Below are 20,979 nucleotides of genomic sequence, written 5' to 3' on the forward strand. Positions count from 1 at the left end.
CTTGGGAAGAAACATTTATACCTTTTTCAGGAAATAAAAGGCTTTTATTATCTCTAAATTAGATAGTTGATGAGTGCTTTGGGCTTTTTATGACCTGAAAATTGGGGCCATATGCTCAGCTCATATTCAGTGCTGGAGCTCTTCCTTGTATCAAGATCTAATTGTACCTTGACAGTAAATGTTTTAGTATTAACTGAACATCTGTAGAGGAACTGTATATAAAGTGGAGATGCTGATAGAGGGTGGTCGTTGCAACATACTGTTTGGCTTTTCTCCTTCATATCAGAATGTTTTATGTAGGGAGCACCCAATTGTCCCTCAGACATCTAATAGTGGAAGAACATTTGGATGGGAATAAATAGTGGCTGTAGTGAGACCACCCAACTAGCAAAGGTGAAGTCTGCTGAGAAACTCTTCTTTCTGATCAGACATTGGGAAGTATCTTACTTTGGGTCTGCTTTTTGTGTATCTGTAATAAGCAGTCTAACATGGCGATCAATGCAAAGAAACGTGGCTGTAAGATGAAATGTGTTCAAGGTTAAGGACTTTATGTTCAAGGTAAGGACTATATATACTGGAAAAATAATTTCTATCAAAGATTTCTCTTCTGTGTGTCCTGATGGAGGTACTCTGACTTTGTGTTCCTCTATCTTAAAGGCTTTATTCTGTTTATACTTAAAATTACTCATTTTTTGCTGAGTTGAAGACCTTGCTACAGTTTCCTGAGAAGAGCACTTACCTTCTCAGTTTCATTTTACCTGTAAAGCTGCATCTGATACTTACTTTTTGGTTGACTTTGCATTTTCAAAAAAAGGAGTCAAGCTTTTCTTTATATGACACTGCTAAAAATACATCTTGGGAGACCAGGAGCCCTTTTACTCAGGGTCAGAGATAGAGGTATCAAACTTCTAGGTCCTTTTTAAGCAAAGAGATCTTTAGTGCCTATAGCCTGTGAAGACAGGCTGTTGCTTTCCTGAAATGTAGCATTTTGCAGTCAATGCAAGTACATCTGTGGGACAACAGAGAGAAGAAACCTGCAAAGCTACTGTCCTCACTGTTTCTCTTAATTTCACAACGCCCTGGTTTTAAGCCATCTCCACTTGGACTGAGGGATTTTTGTATCTGGGGACGAAAAATACTTTCCTCCTTAAGTTCCTACCTGACTAGTTACTTTTTCCCCCCCTTTCTTCCTTCCCCTTCCTGTTCCTATTTGCTGTTGCTTTTTTTTTTTCCTTCCCCCCCTAATGTGTCAGTACACTTTTGTTCACTTTGTCTGTGGTGGTGGTGCATAGCTGCATAAAAGTAGACTTTGCCTTCTGTGACCTGACACCAGGCAGAAATTCAGCCAGGGTAAGAATAGAAGAGAGGCCTGTGAGCTCAGCACAGGAGTCCCGAGTCTTTCCATTATTAACAATTAAAGATGATTCCAAGATGAATTAGGTAATGGATTAACTAACTAATGAAAAGAGAACAAGGATAAACAAAGAGAAAGATCCTGCCTTGCAAGAATTCAGATTATTTGGATTACATGCTGCCTGCCTGTCTGGGAAAGGACGAACAAGCTCCCCTGCGTTCGTTGTTAATTTAGTTAGCAGATAAAGTATATGATGTGCCAGATAAGTTTATCTTTTGCTGCTGAATTGAAGCTTTGCAAGGAGGTGTTGTTTACTGGGGAATGGGTTAAGAAATAAAAGCATCCTGTTTAGTCCTGCCCAGCAGCTTTTCAGCTTTTTCACTGAAACAGTAAGCAGTGAAAACGGTTTCTTCCCACCTCCTACACCCTGCCCTAATCAACATAATATCATGGCTGGATCTAGACCAAGCAGTGTTGTTTGAGTAACATATGAAGACAAGTGACATGGTTTTGTTTTTATTGTAGCTTTTTTCTGTTTTGTTTCTGAGGTGTGAGATATTGCTGTATTTTTTTTTTTTTAGGGCTATATAATCATATCCTTTTTCTTATCTCAAAGGTCAAACCTTTCTGTTTTCCGGGTAACAAATAATTTCTAAGTCTCAGTTTCAACCTAAATTATTTTCTACAAGCTGTGGGGATCTTTGTACTCTGTGCCTTTTAAAGCCATTATACAGAAAATGGCATATGCCCAATTAATGTAAAGCCACAGCATACAGCATTTATGGTATGGATTCTCTTGAACCTTTTGTAAATTTGTTTTTGTTCATCTCTGGTGGTTAAAAGTAAAAAATAAAGAAGAATGTATTTTGATATGGTTTGTGTTCCTCCTGAAATGCATGAAAACACACCTCTAAGAGTAGGCAGAATAGTTTTATTGTGCAAAAAGTCATTCAGTAAGAGGACAGATTAAGAACTCTGAAAGAAGGGAGCTTCCAGTTGGCAGTACAGTGAACAAAAATACTTTGTAGAAAGCCTCGGTAGATTGTTGCTTTTATCTGCAGAAAAGCAATGTAGGTACTGAAGCGCTCTGTAAAATGCAGTCCTTCTGAAGTTAGAACTACTCACCTTTAAAGTTCAGCTCTCTGAAATGTGTGCTTTGCACAGTGTTACTGTAGACTAGTAACTGAATATGGGTGGTTCTAGAATATTTTGTGATGAAGATAAAACCTTGTTTTGGTGATTTGATTTCCTTCAAAAAAGGAGGTTATTAGATTTACTTTCATTATGACATAACTGTTAAGTCATCAAAGTAGTGACTGGAGTATGACTTAGTAAGTATTGTCTAACTCGATCTGTACTTGCAGTAACTTGTTTGGTGGGCATTCTGCAAAACAGTGCATTTTGTAGGTGAAGGATGGCTCAGGTATTAATAGTTGTGTAGAATGCAAAAAGTCTGTTGTAAAGTCAAGGAAGATGCCTTTAGGATGCTGGTAGGTTTGGTTTTGTGTTTTTGGTTTTGGTTTGTTTTTTTTTCTCCCAGAAACCATGATAATGAGTGTACTAAAATACTAGAATCAGGTAGGTATGGCTTCTGCAGCAATTAGATGACTTACTCGCCCTGTGTTTGTAATGGTGAAGGATTGTACATGTCAATAAAGTGAAATTGATTCTGCCATTGCATGCAGTTTACTGTCATTTCAAGGTTTCGGGTCAAATTCTCAGATGTTAAGAAATGCCAGAATTAAGGTTGAAGAAACAACTATAGTTTTATCACCTTTTGTGCCTACCTTTATTAAGTTATAGTCCTTAATTATACAGCTCTGGTTTTTTGGTTTGTTTTTGTTCCCCAGAGAAGCATTCATGAGAATACATTTGCCCTGTCCACTGGGGAGTCTGTCTAGCTTGGGCCAGCAATAAATCTAGTTTTGGGGGTAATTGTTCCCTTTGAATAAGTTTGGAGATATAATGCAAATAAAGCAGAAGACTGAAAATATTTTCTTCCTGCCTGATGAAGGTATCTGAATCCTGGCTGTGTATTATCAGTGGTATTTCTTTGTTGGGGGGGCGGAGGTTTGGTGTATGTGTGTGCAGTTGGTACTGCAGTTATCTTTGAACATATAATCTGCTGTGTAATAATAGCCTGAAAGAAATTAACTTCTTGGGTATCTCAGATCAGGCTCCTGAGGTTGGTAAATAAATCCATCCTTAATCATATGCTTTAACATTGTAGCTGTTAATAGGGATAATAACCATGCTACTTCAGTGGGTTGAATATAGTATTTGACTATTTCAGCAATATTATTCTAACATATCAGTGCTCTGCAATGACCTATGATAAAATCAATTCTTGCTTTCGATGTAGCATTATATGCAGTATTCTTTTTTTTTTTAAGTTACAGGTAACAATGAATAAGAACAAACAAAATACTGAGTACTGACCTGATAAGTGAAAACCTGGCAAAGACTCCATTATGGGGAAAGGGATAAAAGCCGTGCAATTAAACCATCATAACGTATTTCAGCACTCATTTCCAAACTCCAGGGCTTAATTTTGTTTACTGGATTAAGTTATTTCTAATGTAGTTTGTCTGCTGTTTCCTAGCTGTTAAAAATAATAATTGCAATCATATCAGCAAGTCTGGAAGCTACTCACCAGGCAGGCCGCTGCTATTTGAGCTAGTGGTATCTAATAATACTCTGTCATGCTTTACAGGGATCAACCCTAGACAGTATGATCCATGTGCTTATGCAGAGGGTTTTGTGGATGTCTTTGGACTGTGGAGGATGAGCTCTAGAGGAAGGCATGCTTTGACAGTACAAGCCGCTTTTGCTGCTTTTGTATTTGTCATCAGCAGTGTACCTTTCACTTTCTGCATAGTTAGCAGTGTTTTATCCAAATCCTCCTATTCACGTTTAGTCAGTCATGATTTTTGTTAGGCAGATATCTTAGCCAATCTAAATTCATACCCTTTTCAATACCTAATCTGATGTCTTTGTCTTTCTCTCCATGGTTTGGAGATGCTCCCTCTTTCTCTTCCCAGCTCAGCTGCTCTTTTGTAGGGTCTCTTTGTTGTCCTTGCCCTGTGCTTGTTAGCTCGTTTTCCTCTAGCGTTTGTGGCCAGCCAGTCAGTTCTCCTGCCTCACTGCGTTTCTCATGAGATAGATTGTCTCTATTACTTGTGCCTAGAGTCCCCAGATTACTTTCCTGAACAACTGCTGTTGGCCTCCTTACTCTGCTAGTCCCTGTTTTTTCTTAGATTTTTCTCTCTGGCACTCTCTGATGGAGTCTATGTTCAGCTGTCCAGTTGCTGTTTTGGTGCAGACTTCAGTCACCCTTCTGACAGCCACCACTTCCACTGTTGTTAGCACTACAGCATGGTTTGGGTTGAAAGAGACTTTCAGAGGGCATGGAGTCCACCCCTGCTCAAAGCAGGGCTGCTCATAGGTCAGGTTGTTCCAGGACCATGTCTAGGCAAGTTAGGACTGTATCCGTTCTGTTTTCTTCTACCGTTGCCACTCAAGCCCCTTCTCTCCATGAGTTTAATCCTGCCCCCTCCACATTTGGTTAGAGTATCTTCTACATTGCTATTACTTAGTAGTGGGATCTTGGAAATGATAAGGCAGTTTCCTAGCTTTATTTTCTGGTACTTTGACCCAGCATATTGTGTATCTGGAAGAGAAAGGGAGATCCTGTTCAATTTCAGGCTGGATCGAGTTTGGGAGAGATTTTAGCAGATAAAATATATGCTCTTTGCTGAAAATCATGTATTATTCTCCCATTCCCCAAAACTTGCAAGCATGGCTATATTCATATTGTTGAAAGGCCAATAACATGTACATCGTAGATACACAGATCAGAATTCCAGCCTCAAAGTGCTGAATCTTTCCAGAGAGAATACTGCAAGTTTTACATTTATTTTCTTTTATAAGATAATTTTCTTCATTAAAGTGTTGTGGTTTTCTGGGATTTGTGTTTTTTTTTTTTTATTTGTTACTGGCTTAAGTAGTTGAAATAAAAGCCCTGAAGAAGATTTTAGTATGTAACTTTTCAGCCCAGTTTGCTTGAGAAGATTCTACGCAGATTTGATATAGGATGTCATAATGGGAAGCGTTAGGCAATAATAGTGTTACTAGGCTTTCTTTTAACGATAAATCATTGTCTCCTGAAATAAATGACTTACTAAACTGTAAAAATGAGGTGAGTCACAATGCATTTAACTTCTTATTACTTTGGTTTCTGTTTTCAATAGCACGCTTATATTTTTCCAGTTTGACTTAATCTGACTGTCTGCTTACATTCTCCTCCCCCATAACATCTGTTGTTTAACTATGAGGTGCTATATCCATGGTTGCTTTAAGCCTGATGCTGCCTTCTGTAGGACTTTAGTACTCTTTTATGCACTGCTCGTATCTGGACTGTAGAGTAAGGTCTGGTAGATGATTGCCTTTTGGGAATTTGTCCCACAGAATAGTGTACCAGGTTACTTTGGAAGCTTAGCTGCTATTGTAAGGACATTGTTCACTTAGCAGTGGTTTAAAATGTTAAAGCTGTTATCACCTCCTATTTATTAATGCCCTCCTCTTGGAATTTGCTAACCTATAGCCATCAATATAATTAAATGAATGCCCTTGCTTCCATTCAGATCTGGAGATGCAGTTTAAAACTATCTTATAGGCAGTTTAAACTGAACATCTGACCTTGCTCTGAAGAGGGCAAGGTGGCATTTCTGCTGCAGGGTAGGTTAGCTCGCAACAGAAACAGCATGGACAATTACTTGTACTAATGTAAACCTTTTAAGCTAGTTCAGCAGGAGCTTCATCTGTAGGACTCTCAAACTACATAGTGAAGCTTACTGAGCAGAGCCCCTCTGTACGAGAGCCTCTTGCTCTGGATATTGGATTGCATTCCCTTTAGTATTCATAATTTTAAAATAACTTTGTATCTATCTACATCCCTGTAGAACTTATCTGCCATGTTTCTTTTGGCATCAAGTTGCTTTGTGCATTGTTGTAGGAAATTTTGTTAAAATATAAAAAAACTTGCAAGCTGCCTAATTGCACATTAATAAAATTTTGTAAGTGTATTTTTTTTTCCCCTGCAGAAATAGATTTTTAGTTATATATATAGCTTAATTAGTCTTAAACAACTCCCGGTATTATTGTACCTGAAGTGATAACTGATTTATAAAATAAGTAAATTTGAACTAAAACTGAGGGCACAATGAAAACAAATGGCATAGTATCTTATGGAATTCTGCAGTCTAGCTCAAAGTTTCTTTTTTTTTCTTTAACTGTCATGTCCCTTGGCATTTTACCATTTAATTCTAGTGATGTTTTCTTCATATATTTACAATTTGAAGTGACGTTGCTATTTTCCTGGCACTGTGATATTTAATTTTGTGCTTCGGGCCATAGAGCAGTGCTTGCTAGTACTGTGGAATAATACACTATGGTTGCTTTCCTTTTGTAGAGTAGTAAGATAAATATTAAAGTGTCTTCCAGCAAGTAACTTAGGGAAATGTTTGAAGGATCACTGTGCTGACATAAAGTTCCTTTTTAAGAATCTTAAATAGCTTGTCAATGAAATTATACACCTGCTTCCTCTAATGTATTTGTGTAACTGTTTTCTTTGGAATTGTAGGAGGAAATAAATGGTTCCAAATAAACAGTGAAGCTCCTGACTTCAAAGAACTTCCTTCAAAAGTGAAATAACTTCACTTTCCTTTCTCAAATGGATAAAAAACAAACATACCTTGCCTTGTTACATTTTCTTATCCATGTGTATAAATCTACAGAGACTTTCATCTTGGGTCTCCTGTAGAAAAAGAATTATTAGTGTAGGATACCTTGAATTAGGTTACATAAGGAACATAGTTTAGTGGTGGACTTGGTAATGTTAGGCTAATAGCTGGACTCGATGATCTTAAGGGTTTTTTCCAACCTAAATGATTCTACAATTCTGTGAATTAGTGTTGGAAAAGATTTACTGGATTTATTCTCATCCGTTGCATATCACTATTACGGTGATGTAAAAAGAAAAGTTCCCCTTGCAGATGAACTCCCTGGATGAGAATGCAGCTAAATTTTTCTGCAGTGATGCTGCAGGGCAGTGTCTTTTCTTCAATGACTGCTTACCTAGAGAATCCCAAAAATAGACTAGATAGTATCTGTTCTCATGCTCTGCTTAACCAGGACATTACTTAAGGACTATAATTAAAATATAATAGTTTTTACTGGCAAAGGCTGCTTAATTAGGATGCCTGCAGATATCTGATCTTCAAATAAACTTATATATACACACAGATCAAATGTTCAAAAGTGTTGGACACCCATTTGTTTTCATTGTTCTCATTATAACTACAATATTGAATGCTCCTGAAATTCTGTCTTGTTTAGATTTCACTGGCAGTTCATTTCTTCTGCAAATCTGACCTGTGAGGATGGCTTTTCCCCATCCTCTTAGGATGCCGAGCGTGTGTGCTCTTGTTGTGTGTGTAAGTGTATGTTTAGTATTTTCAAAAACTTGGTTTGCTTTGGTCTGTTACCAACACTTTATTAAAGTGTGCTCATTTTAATATTATGCTCTGTAATACAATGCTTTCAGCAACTTCCTGGAAATACCAGCATTTCTAAAATTTATATCGGTTCAGGTATACTTCACAGCATTTTTTGGTAGGTTCAGAGAAACATTTTCCAAGTCCATGATTAGTGAAATAGTTTACTCTTATTGACAAGCCAGACCAGGTGTGAATTACATATGAATACAAGGACTGTGTTTTATATACCAAATGCTCTCCCTAGGTCTGACTTCCTCTTGCTTTTAATCAGGGCATATTATTAAATGTTATAGCATCAAAATCGCTAATTTATTGGGGGAAAAAAACCCAACCCTGTTGCAGCTAGACAAGAATGTACTTTGTTTCATTAGAATAAAGTTACTTTAATTCTTTTTTTAAGGAAGGTTTTCTTCACAAGCTTCTTTATTATTTAGAATAGGGTTAGTATGCTTACATTGTAATAAAGTACATTGCTTTCCATCCTGTATCTGGTATTTTGGGAATGATTTTTTTTTTAAGAAAGTATTTGTTAGAAAACTGAAATTCTAATGTATATTGATGTGGCCAGAAAATTTTAGCTTCAGGGTTATATGTTTGGTTTAACACTATTAAGAAGCTTGTTCTAGATATGAAGAAGTTTGCATTCCTCACCAAAAATTATATACTAAAACACTTTAAAAGGCAGATTTGAATTACTGGAGCATCTGACATCCAAGGCATCAGCTTAAAAAACTTCCCTCTTGCCAGTTGTTAAAATAGTGAGGAAAAATTAAGATTTAGAGTAAAAATAATTCTTTTGAATAATCAGGTTGCTATTACAATATTACATAATTTTTTCTTTAATTCAACGATTTTGATAAAAAGTGTGGGCTATTTTAGATGTTATATCTAAATTTGACACTGTCCCACATGACATCCTTGTCTCTAAATTGGAGAGACGTGGATGTGATGGGTGGACCACTTTGTGGATAAGGAGCTGGCTGAATGGTTGCACTCGAAGAGTTGCAGTCAATGGCTCAATGTCCAAGTGTAAGGTTCTGTGCATGGGTCAGGGCAATCCCAAGCACAAGTACAGACTGGGGGGAGAATGGACCGAGAGCAGCCCTGAGGACAGGGACTTGGGGTTGTTGGTGAATGAGAAGCTCAACATGAGCCCGCAATGGTTTATCGCAGTCCAGGAAGCCAACTGCATCCTGGGCCACATCAAAAGAAGTGTGGCCAGCAGGTCGAGGGAGGGGATTCTGCCCCTCTGCTCTGGTGAGACCCCAACTGGAATACTGTGCTCTGGGGCCCCCAACACAAGAAGGACATGGACCTGTTGAAATGAGTCCAGAGGAGGGCCACGAAAATGATCAGAGGGCTGGAGCACCTCTCCTCTGAGGACAGGCTGAGAGAGTTGGGGTTGTTCAGCCTGGAGAAGAGAAGGCTCCAGGGAGACCTTATAGTGGCCTTCCAGTATCTGAAGGGGGCCTACAGGAAAGCTGGGGAGGGACTTCTTACAAAGGCATCTAGTGATAGGATGAGGAGTAATGGCTTCAAACTGGAAGAGGGGAGATTTGGATTAGATATTAAGAAGAAATTGTTTACTGTGAGGGTGATGAGACACTGGCCCGGGTTGCCCAGAGAAGTTGTGGATGCCCCATCCCTGGAAGTGTTCAAGACCAGGCTGGATGGGGCTTTGAGCAGCCTGGTCTAGTGGGAAGTGTCCCTGCCCATGGCAGGGGGGGTGGAACTAGATGATCTTTAAGGTCCCTTCCAACTCTAACTGTTCTATGATTCTGTGTAATCAGAGGGGAATATGGAAATAGTAGGGAGTTACTTCACCCTGTGCTGTAAAGGAAAACAAAGGGAATTCACCTCTGAGTCAAAGTGTGGTACCTGGTTTAACTGTGTGTACCTGGTCAGGTATCTAAGAAATCTGAGTAATACAAACTGTACCAGAATACTCCTGTGTCCTTTTTTTTGTTGTTTTCGTATCAGATAATCACGACTGGCAGGAGGTCAAACTTCCCCTTTACCTTTAAAACAAAACCAAACCAAATCAAGTCCCTTCTGCAGCTCAGTCTTGGATTTGTACAGAAGTTACCATTGGGTTAGGGAGGCATGTTCATTTCTGACCCCTGCAGGTGGCCGGTGAGAACTTTGCAGCCTGGGATTAAATCACTGAAACAGATACCAGTGTCAGCTGAAACGCATTCAGCATGCTCCAAGGGGATTTTATCACAAGTTTAATAATGCTTCACAAATGAGAAAAAAATATGCTGTCAGTTTGCTGTAAAATTTATTTTTAAGACAAAAATTGTACCTGGTCAGGATGCATTTCTATTTGTTTTTTTCCCTGTAGACTAATTTTGATTATGGGGTAAAAATATTTTATATTTTAGTCCAAAGTTGAAATTCAAGTGATTACTACAGTATCTAGTTGGGGTTATAGCCTGGTTTTGTTCTTCTGTATATGCATTAGACAACCGTCTTAATGTCCTGTGACATCCTTAGTCAAAATAATTTGGTTTTTTACTGTCATTTTAATTTTTTGTGGAAAGACATTCTCCTGAATAGTTGGTTTCTCTATCTTCTTTTTTTTTATGTGGTTATTTTTTTATTCCTCTTAAATAAGAGATGGCATGGTCCGGAGGAAACGGTGCTCAAGGATGACAGGATTTTGCAGTTGCACGAGAAGGTTATTTCAGAACTTGAGGTTAATTTTTTGTTGTTGCTGTCATTGTATCTTATTTTTTCATTTTCTTTGAAGGAAGTCTTACTGCATTTCCATTCCACTATCAACAGTGTATCTGTAAAACGGAGGCCCAGAGTTGTTCGAAATAAAGCCAGTCGTGTGGCAAAGCTGGAAGGAAAATGAAGGGTTCACTGTAATTTGGCTCTAATGCTTATTTGGCAGCCTTCCCGTCTTTTGCTGTCTTGGCTGGTGTTCCATCAGTCAGTGCACTTATATATGGATCGCTTAAATTCCATTTTTTCAGTAGCCAGCTGAAAATGTGATGCATCTGAAAGACTATGGAAGAGACCTGTGATATGTTATAATAAAGAAAAACACCCAAATTTGTTTTCCTTTTCTGAACAATCCACAGTTACTCTACTATCTATTAAAGTCATGATTTTTTTTTAAATCAGTTTGTCTGTTGAAGTTCCTGTCACTTTAAAAAAGAATGAATCTTATGTAAGACCAAAAAATTTCATGGTGTTTCTTCTCAAGGTTTATTGTTTCAGTCTGATTCATTTCCTGTTTTTCTGCTAATGCACTGACAAAAGCAGAAATAAGTATGCTTCAACTGTTTGTAAATCTAGAAAATATGTAATTTACTGTATTAAAGTGACTGTGTGTAGCTGTAAATGATGCAGAGATTTATACAGTACTTCCCTCTGTCAGTCCCTGGTCATGCACTTGCTTCCCTGGCTAACCCCGATGCTCCAAGGCTTTGTATCTCTCGATGGCAATTCTCTTCTGATACGAGGCAGATGAAGATAAGTTAAACTTCTGTTCTCATATCATAACGTGAGAACAAGGAGATAATCAGTGAGATTAGTAGCAAATTAAATACTGATTTTAAAGGAGTGATATTTTTGAGCTGTGTTTTGTTAGGCTGTTGAGCTTATTACCATAGACTTTCTTGGGGATTCACAGCATTGAGAGGGAAGAGATTTGATATTTCTATGGATGGCAATATACAAAGTGCTAGAATATACTGGCAGGGAGATAAACTTACTTTTTTGGATTTGAAAGCAGTCTGACAAGTTAAGAATTCACGTTTAGGACGTGGGCCCAGTGGCAGATTTCTTTCACCCTCTCTGCACCATGGAGTCTTACATGCTCTGGACACAGGATCCTGTACTTGTGGAATCCAGTGGAACTGTTCTTACGTTCTGGTGAACTTTGAGGGTAGTTAGGAATGTTGATGATTATTCAAATGACAGTGTGGTTTTTTCATGGTTACTGATATTTTGAAATGTATTAAAATTGTAACACTTAATACATTCTTATAAAATTCATGATGTTTTAGTTACGTATAGATTGGTCTTTATACGATATATATTAAAGGTATATTGAAAGGGTATGTCTTGCATAAAAGCTAAAACCTGTTCCTTTCAAGCAAATGCCTGGAAAAAGAAAGCGCTTCCAACGGGGTATTTTTTTAATGCTGATGTATGTAGTTCATGCTGTAATTCACAAATTTATGAATGAGGAGACAGTTGGAAGTTTGCAGTTTCTTTTACAAAACGTAATCAAATAAAGTAATTGCTTAAATAGCTTTTTAATTAAATTTGGGATTACAGTAGTCTAGTCTTTAAATCCTTTTTGAACTTGTATTTCAGAGTTTGTATGAGTGATAGTAGGCTTGGTCTTGTACGTGTTTGTTTTCTCAGTTAAGGAAGACTTTGGAGAAGCAAAAGCAAGGCCTTCATTTAAATTCTTTTTATAGTGAGCTTTTCTATGTGTAGATTAAGTTTTACTAGGTGTTTAACTATAGAAAATTTCATCTAAAAGTATCAGCCTTTCTGTTACAGTTAATGAAGTTAGTACTGGAAGCGTCATTGAGTTCTTTGTGATTGTGTTTGTCCTTTTTTTTTTTTTCTTTATCAAGTACTTGCCTTTCCTTCTAGATATGTGGGTCCTTCAAGGATGAGAAAAGCATACTCTTGAACGGTGTTAAATACCTCCAGGCTACCACTACAGACTGTATTTTGCTGAGCAAACTAAAATTTAAGGGCTTTTTCTTCAGTGATGTCTGTCATATGGAGGATACTCTAGTGCAAAATGAGCAGTGAATAAAGGGGAGAAACATAATCGTTTTGTACTGACATAGTCTATGGATATTTGAGAGAGACTACAGGAATACTGTGATAGAGGAAAAAAACATGCTTTATTTCTACTCCAAATGGTAGTGGGATTTATAAATGCTTTGAAGGATAGCCATGGTGATGAGAGACTGGACTGGTGTGCTATTTATGTTAGAGTACAGGCAAATGAGTGCAAGTTGTGAAGTTATTGTGGCTTAATGCTTAGTAGCCCAGATGTAGCAGGCTGACAGTTCATGCAATCCCAGGATGACTGTGAGATAAGAAATGTTCTCCTCTGTTCTGTGTATTGTCTGTGTGAGTTTGGCAAGTCGTATAGTATCTGTCTGCCTCCAGCTCCTATCCGTAAAATAAGAGCAATGCATCCTTTCTCTCCGTGCTTTGTTTTTAGAATTTACACCATATATGGAAAAACACATACACATGCTAAATATATGATGTAGTTGAAATGGTCCTGTTAGCTATTCATTTTGACTGGGGCCGCTATCATCAAGTAAGCAACAAAGAATTCATCTTTTTAGGGAGTGTATGGGTGTATGTGTATACAATGCTTGGAATTTAGTGTATCTTCTGTAAATAAGATTGTTTAATACTTCACATTATGAAATCAAGCATTCATGGTTTTATTATTTTTAATTCAAAATGTTGTTGGTCTGAAACACTTATGTTTTGTTCCTCACCAAATACTGTTTATGAAAACACAAAGGAAAGGTTTCTTGTTGTTTAAATATATAATCTGTTGCAACTGCTCTGAGGAAGCTGTAGTGACAACCAGAGGTGGTTGTCTCTTTTTTCCTTCAAGAGAAGCCTTGCTCAGTTTTTATTCTGTCCCTGTGAAAATGTGCAAAGAATGGCAATTTTTTAGAAAATTGTTTTGAGCATTTTCTTTAAAGACTGGTTGGTGTGGCACCTAAATTCCTGAATATTTCACATACAACCAGACTTTTTTCAGTCCTTGTAGCTATTGGTGAGATACTTAAATGTTGTTGCCCAGCTGCCAGGCATCAAGTCAGTAATGAGAGACTCAAGTGAAAATGGGGAGATACTTCCCCTGCTTTTGGCTCTCTGATGGGTTGAGAGGCTTGAGATAAAGTGGAGATGCCTACCTCCAGTTCAGAGGAGGTATAGGAAAAGCTGGTGGAATGAGATAACAGAGGAGGGTGAAGTGTATGCCTCGAGGAAGAGTAGGAAGAAAAGGCTGCATGCTGGGGTACAGGAATTGAGGGTGGTGAAGGCTGAAACTACTGCAACAGCTGCTTTAAAACTTTTTCATAAAAAGAAGAGAGATTTGATCTGATAGCTTTCCTCCGCTTTTCCATTATTGTTCCCCTCTGGCTTGGTGCCCTTCTCCCCAAGACCTAGAAGTGGTTGCTAGAGCACCAAGTGGCATCCAAACAGCAGCAGTTCTTCCATCTTCTCTTGCTAGAGTTCACGTACCTCGTGCTTGTCCCTGTAGTACGCAGCCAGCTCCTCGGGTGGGAAGCAACTGGCCCCACTTAAATTACACATGAGCCTATAGCACCCTGATGGTTGGATCTCTGTTGTGGACAGGGGAAGGGATGTCCCAATGTCCCTGAAAGTGGTGGCAAGGATCAAATACTCGCATCCAGCCGTCATACATGCTGAGATTGAACCAGCGTTTTAATCGCCTTCCAGTGCGTCACCTACACAATCCAGTGGATGGACAGGGATGCTGAATTTATTTTATGTGGACAGCTTGCATTCTGATATCCTTAACTTTTAAGCACTCATTTGTGCAATGTTCCAAGCAGTTCTTAGTGTAGTTTTATGTGCCTGTATTTTCCATAGAGTATTTGTTAATGTATGTCAGATGCAGATAACATATTTTTGGGGCAAGGGCTTTCTGGGAGGCAGAAGGAGGATAAGATTGTGTCTCCTGTAACCACATTAGCACATGTGATGTCATTACTATTGCCATGAGTTACTATTGCTGTGCAATTCCTGCCAGGTATGGCATGGCTGTATTGGACTTTTATGTGGTATAGTTATAGTTCCCATAGTGGGAAATACTTGATTCTACATGAAAAAAATCTTCTTAATACAAAAATTTTATTGTCCTGGTTGCTAGAGAAAGACTTGGTCTCTGCTTTCTTGGTGTATCTTGATACTCTAGACAAATGTAAAAGGATTAGAAAAGGTGTCCTTATTGCAATAGAAAGTTAAAGTAGGAGCCCTAGTTGTCACAAATACTGAAACACAGGCGTGATCCTTGTATATTAATTTCCTCCTTTGTTATCCAGCCAAACTTAAGGAGGGAGTAGATGATGTCACTTACACAATTATTTTACACCAGGCTAAGAGAGTACCTAATGAAAAAAGGGCAACTTCTAAAAAATGATTACTTTTTTTTCTTACGGTCCTGGGAACAATTTGTGTCCCATCTTCCCCTTCTTTCCCTCCTCTCAGTAATTTGTGTGCCACAGTGTTATTGGTGAGGTGAAATTAGTGAATAATCAATATTGCATCAATGTGCCAGCTGGAGAGAGTTCTGACTTCTCTGGTAGCTTATCTTTTGCTCCACCCATTTCATATTTCTTCTCTCTCGTTTCCTCTCCCCGCTTCTGTCTCAGCAGCACAGTGCTCTCTAGGTTTGTGGTTCCAGAGGTTACTCTGTAGCTGGACATTTGGAGGGCATTAAATAGAAAGGAGAGGGATTGTACCCAGACAGGGAAAGCTGTTAAGTTTTAATAACTTGCTAGTTGTTTCGGACACAAACTCTTTCCTGTTCCATTGAAAAGCCACAAATGTAGCTGAAGCTGCTGTAACCTCTCTAAAGGGGAAGTGCGGGCGGATATAAACTACTCTATATCAAAATTTAAACAAAGCAGTATCTTCTTGAATGTGTCTGTTATCTTCCTAGTATGGAACAATGTCAGCCTGACCAGTAGTTATTTAAAAGGGCTGCACTCAGCATACACTTCAGTTTGAGTTAAAGCCTGCTAGTGTAAGTAAATAATGACAGCCTTGTGATGCGACACGGAACAATTCCTTTTTGGACATAGTGTTGTAACATGCGAGTTGACTTGACAGATTGTTTTTCTAATTTATTTGCATTTATTATTCATATTCCCTACCTGTTTTGATGTTAGAATCCTTTAGTGTGCCTAGGCCATTCTGCTTCCTTACATTCCATTGCACAGCTCTCGGTTATACAACTGTGATAGCTACAACGTGATGATTTTCTTTTGCTGGGTGACACAGTTTCGTTCTTCCAAGGAGGATTCTTTAATAATGCTGGCTAAAAGTTTGCAGCAGAGTACTTCTGTAGTTGAACACAACTTTAAAAGAGTGAGGAATCGTTTATGTTCTTTCAGTCCAGTATTTGATAGCTTTCAATTGGTAGAATGATTTGAAGATGGACGCTTGACAGTGGGATTGCAAATCAGAAGGATCAATAAGGACAGAAAGGGAATTGTCATGAATGCTTTTAATGATAATGGTGATCCTACTTAAAAGATAGGTGCAGGAGAAAGACTTGAGGAAAAACAAAGGAAAGAGCAGCTAAAAGAACTTCAGAATTAATTTGAATAACTTTTCAGTTACAGTTTTTGTAAATTGTGTCAGTATCTACTGTTTTGAATCACAGACTTGAAGTTTCTAAATAACTATCAAATCGTACAAATTCCCATTTTCACAACTTCTCTATGTTAAAATGATCTGATTAGAATGTCTCAATTCTAAACTCCTAGAACTTTTTTGACACTTTATATGCCTTCTTTTTTGGGTAAAGTTGTTAAACTTCAAAATCATTGAAAAAGTTGATCCCACACTGGAAACAGATGTGCAGCTGAGGTTTTTGCAGGGGACTTTCATTCCTTAATAACACTGATCGGGCCTGTTTTATTCCCTGTTTTGGCACTGTTACAGCGTATGATTCATTTGTCTCATGCTAGCTGTAGCAAGGAAACCACACGCGTATTGCAACGTAATAAGGGTAGAGAAGTACATTTCAAATCACATACAGAACAGTCAACAAGGCTATTTTTTCATTCCGTAGAAGTTTTGCCCTGTATTATAAAGCAGACTTGGGGAAAAAACTAATCTCTCTCACAGATGTGTTTCACCTTTGCTGTAGGCAGTTCTGTGCTGCCTGAAGAATGGAGCTGGTGATAATACTCCATTCTTGAAACCTTAAATAGTTTTGGTGTTTGTTTACCCTGGCTGTTTCCTCCCCCTCTCCCCCCTGAGAAAACATACTGCATTTTTTGAATTTGTTTGAATAGCCAGCGGAAAGGTCTGGGTTGAGACTAGAGCCTAGGGTTTGTACCTGTGTAGTGATCCCTACAGCTGAGGGGGAGGAAGCTGTGGTAGCTGGACTTCCCAAAGAGCAGCTGGCATCGTGTCCAGGTATTTTTGTATTGATCTTGCTGGGTTTGTCCAGATCACAGTCCACTGAGTTGGAACAGGATCTCTTAGTAAACTCAGTTAACTCCAGGTAATGTTTGATAGTGTCACCAGGTTATCTAGAGGCAGACGTGGACCTTTGTGAGTATGAAACTTGAAGTTCTTTGGGTTAGGTTTTCGTTCAAATGTCAACATCATCTCTGGTTTATCTGGTTTCTCTGTCAAATGCTCATTTTTCTCTCAGGAGCTGATTTTCATTCAAGAACAGAATGATGTTGTCAGTAGCTGCAGAAGCTAAATGTCATTATCCTTGAATGTTCGTGTGCAGGTTTGTAAAATCCATGTTTTAAATCTGTTTCAGCTACTGCTGTCCTCTGTGAGGGTTCTTCTCTTTCACGTGGTGCTCGCTATATGTCAGGCAGAAGCTCTGGTAGAAGTGAGGAGCCTTTTATTACAAATGTATGGGGGTAGCTGAGAGTAAGGCATAAAGACAGCTCACAAGGTCCTTGTGCAGTGAGGTGACTGCGAGTGTCCTTTTGCATACAGGATTGGGTTTGAGGATATGAGCTGTCATGCTCGTGAACTTGCCTTCATGTCTGTGTGTGGCTTGCTGAGAGTGAATGCTAGCTTTCTGAGTAAAAATTCAGAATGTTATTGGTGTTGGGTTGGAGCAGAGGTGGTCCCTGTAGCTGTAAAAAGCTGAGTGAATGGAGGAGGCTTTTGAGTTAATTTTTTGAGATCTTTTTAGTGTTATTGTTCGTTCCCAGATAGCCAGTGTGAGGTATTCTGCCACCATCATGGACTGCAGGCGGTTTCAGGAATCCCTTAGTCTTAAGTGATCTGCAGAGTATACAAACTGTTAGCTTTGGCTCCAGTTTCTGCTTTTAGAATAATTCAAATGACTGTTTCTTACTCGAGGCATCTGTTTTGTTTTTGAAGATGGAAAAAAAGACAAATGCACTGCAGTCTGCCCTTACTCTGTCTGGGTCAGGCTGCCTGGCCCGAAGGGACAAGGTGTGCTGAGGGTTTGTGCTGCTTCCCTGCCAAGCCACTCTGCCCGGCCGGGAGCACACAGGCAGGGCAGCAGGCTGTCCCTCTGCCTGCTTGCTCTAGCTGACCTCTTCGGCTCTCCCCACTGCTGCTTTTTCTTCTTCCTGGCTCTGGCTGATACAGAGAATTCACCTGAAGCCTGGAAAACGAGCAGCCAGTCACACGGGGAGACTGTGCCTGATACAGCCGTAGTCTTGGACTGAAAAATTTAATTTGCCCTCCCCCTCTTCCTGCTCTTCTGCATTTGTTTTCCGATTCAGGAATCTAACCTCTGAGTTACATTAAGTTTCTCCATTGTGCTATGTAACTACTTCCAAAGCATCTGTTGGCAAGAAAACTTTGACGTCAGCAACGTTGGGGTGAGGTTTTGCATTGCGCACGTTCAGTCGCTCCGGCTGGTGCGGATAACGGCATGCTGGAATTCAGAGTTTGGAGCAGGGTGGAGGGGGGCAATGGGGATCATTGTGAGTGGTGTTTGCAGCCTGCCACTCAGTGTATAACTTCTGTGGGTAGAAAATGTACTTGACAAACTATGTATTGTCCTGTTTGTTTGTTACAGACATTTCAGATTATTTTGTAAATATTTGTGCTTCTGGCTTGCAGGAGATTGCTTTTGGCTCTTTAAACTGGGATTACAGTTAACAGTTCTTTGCTAGTGTTCTAAGAGAAGGTATTTTTCAGAAGCAAACTACACGTATTGCTCAAGGAATTTTTTTCCAGTGTTTACGCTAGGTTTAGTTAAGCAAAAGGAAAAGAAATCGGTAATCATCTACTGCAATTTGAAATTCATAATGGTTAACTTGCAAGTAGAAAGAAAGCAGGGACTTAAAGTCACTGTGTGAATTCATGATCTGACCGAGAAAGTGGTATTTTATTTTACAGAGGATTGACTTTTGTTATTGCTAATTAAACAAATGTCTTTGACTTGGAAATAAATATGAAAGCCTGTGTGTTAGATTCAATTTAAGATACTTCCTTCATCTAAGATTTTTCTGGATGCAAACAGCTCAGGAGAACTATACTTAAGGCCATCAGAGCAGAACTGTGGGTGTCACTGTGACAGGATTCAAAGTGAAGCTGGAGGACTGCAGCTGATTTAAAAAATAAGAAGCTTTTGTAGTGTTTACAAATTATTTACTCTGCTTTTTAAAGGAAGAAGTCATCCTGACATTTGAAGACTGTGTCTCAGGTCTAGCCTAACAAGTACTCTTGGCCTGAGGCAGTCTTCTGTATTAATTCACTGTTTCTGTGGTCTAGGAAGCTTTTAAATCTGACTTAAGGTGTTGGAGTTTTTTAAAAGTTCTACTAAAAAGGGTATAGTTGAAGGCATATACTAGTGTTACTATTTAAAAACCACGAAGTACGTTTTTACCTCAGAACCTGAAATAACACAGGTTTGTTTAGAGACTATAATTAGAAAGTGTTTAGCTGTTCTAAATAATGGAGAAAATAAGCACAGTAGCTTTTCTAGGAATTGCATTACCCTTGCTTCATTTTTTTCTTTTGTGCTTGTAATTGTTTGAAATGGATGATGTGTCACAGTCTGTTGCACAAAGGGGCTTAACTAATGATGTTTCCATAATTGTGTATAAAGAGCTTTTAAGATGTTGTGTGGAGGAAAAAAATAACATCCAACAAAGTGTATTTAAAGATGTGTTAGAATATGTGAGTTTGCATGTGTAAATGGGGGGGGAGGAGTGGAGGGGGAAAGCGTTAGCGGGGGAAAAGGGGATTTGTATTTCAGCAATACTCCCTGTGTTGTGCGGCCTGGCAATGGAGGTGTCACTTGCTAATTTAAAAGCCGTGGAGTAAATGAAACAGTGCAAATACATCTTGACCCGCACTTATTTTTCTCCTTTCCAGCAGTTGCTCCCCGAGTGTGTCACTAAGCACTGCTGCAGCACTCCTCAGCTGGCAGGGGAAAATCACTGTAGGTCCCGTGCATTTTTGCCTGACTCTTGTATTCTGCTGTTAAACCTATTAAGCACAGCAGGAAACCTTTCAGTATTTTTTTTTTTTTGTTTGTTGTGAAACATTCTGACAATCCAGAATGTCACAGCATTGCCAAGGTTTCATCAGCACCGTGTGACCTGGAGTTATATTGCCTGATGTGCAGGACTGTAGGGCTACTGGCTGATGCACAGATTCACAAACTCCCCGTGTTGCTTCTTGCTTGGATGTCATTAACGAGGCAATGAGGACGAAGAAAGTTTCACAAGAGTAAGTCTTGAAAGCCATGAGTTGGTGTTCTTGCACTAACTTTTCTAGCTGTTTGAAATACAGGTTTTTTGCATAGAGAAACTCTGCTTAGTCCTTGGTCTGTGCTACTGTTACACTGCATCGCTGTCAGTGAAAAATGTTTGGAAAAAAAACTCGCATCAGCCTGCCTAAATCCTGCTGTGTGCTGACATAGCATATTTTTTGGCATAGTATATGATGTTGTTGTAGGTAGAATAACTCTGCCGGTAGAATAACTCCTCCTGTTGGCATATGTTGTATTTCCAGCATAGGTACAGCATGGGTTGTACTTTTAATGACAAGTATTCAGCTTTTTCTTGCTTTATGCCTTTTAACTAGTATTTACGCTAGTTATAATGCCAGTGGAGTCTGTCTGTAAAGGCTGCTAGATCATTCCACTTCTCTTGCCCTGTCTATACCGAATGGGCTGTCTTTTCAGCCATTTTTTATTTATTTATTTATTTTCAGTGGGACTGGAAGAATCCTTTCCGCTAATTCTTTCCCTCAGAGAAACATCAGTAGGATTGAACTTTTCACCTCATGTATTTGTAAGCAAAGATCTGTGTGTTTGGTGGCAAGTCGGTTTGTCTTTACCTTCCT

At 38.9% G+C, this 20,979-nt stretch overlaps 1 protein-coding gene across 10 annotated transcripts in view; it reads left to right on the forward strand.

Annotated features, from left to right (window-relative positions):
* Nucleotides 1–20,979, forward strand: part of RNF19A (ring finger protein 19A, RBR E3 ubiquitin protein ligase) — a 67,017-nt gene that overhangs the window by 15,765 nt on the left and 30,273 nt on the right. The gene's annotated exons all lie outside the window — the stretch shown is intronic.

This window comes from Rissa tridactyla, chromosome 2, assembly GCF_028500815.1.
Source record: "Rissa tridactyla isolate bRisTri1 chromosome 2, bRisTri1.patW.cur.20221130, whole genome shotgun sequence".
NCBI classification, from domain to species: Eukaryota; Metazoa; Chordata; class Aves; order Charadriiformes; family Laridae; genus Rissa; species Rissa tridactyla.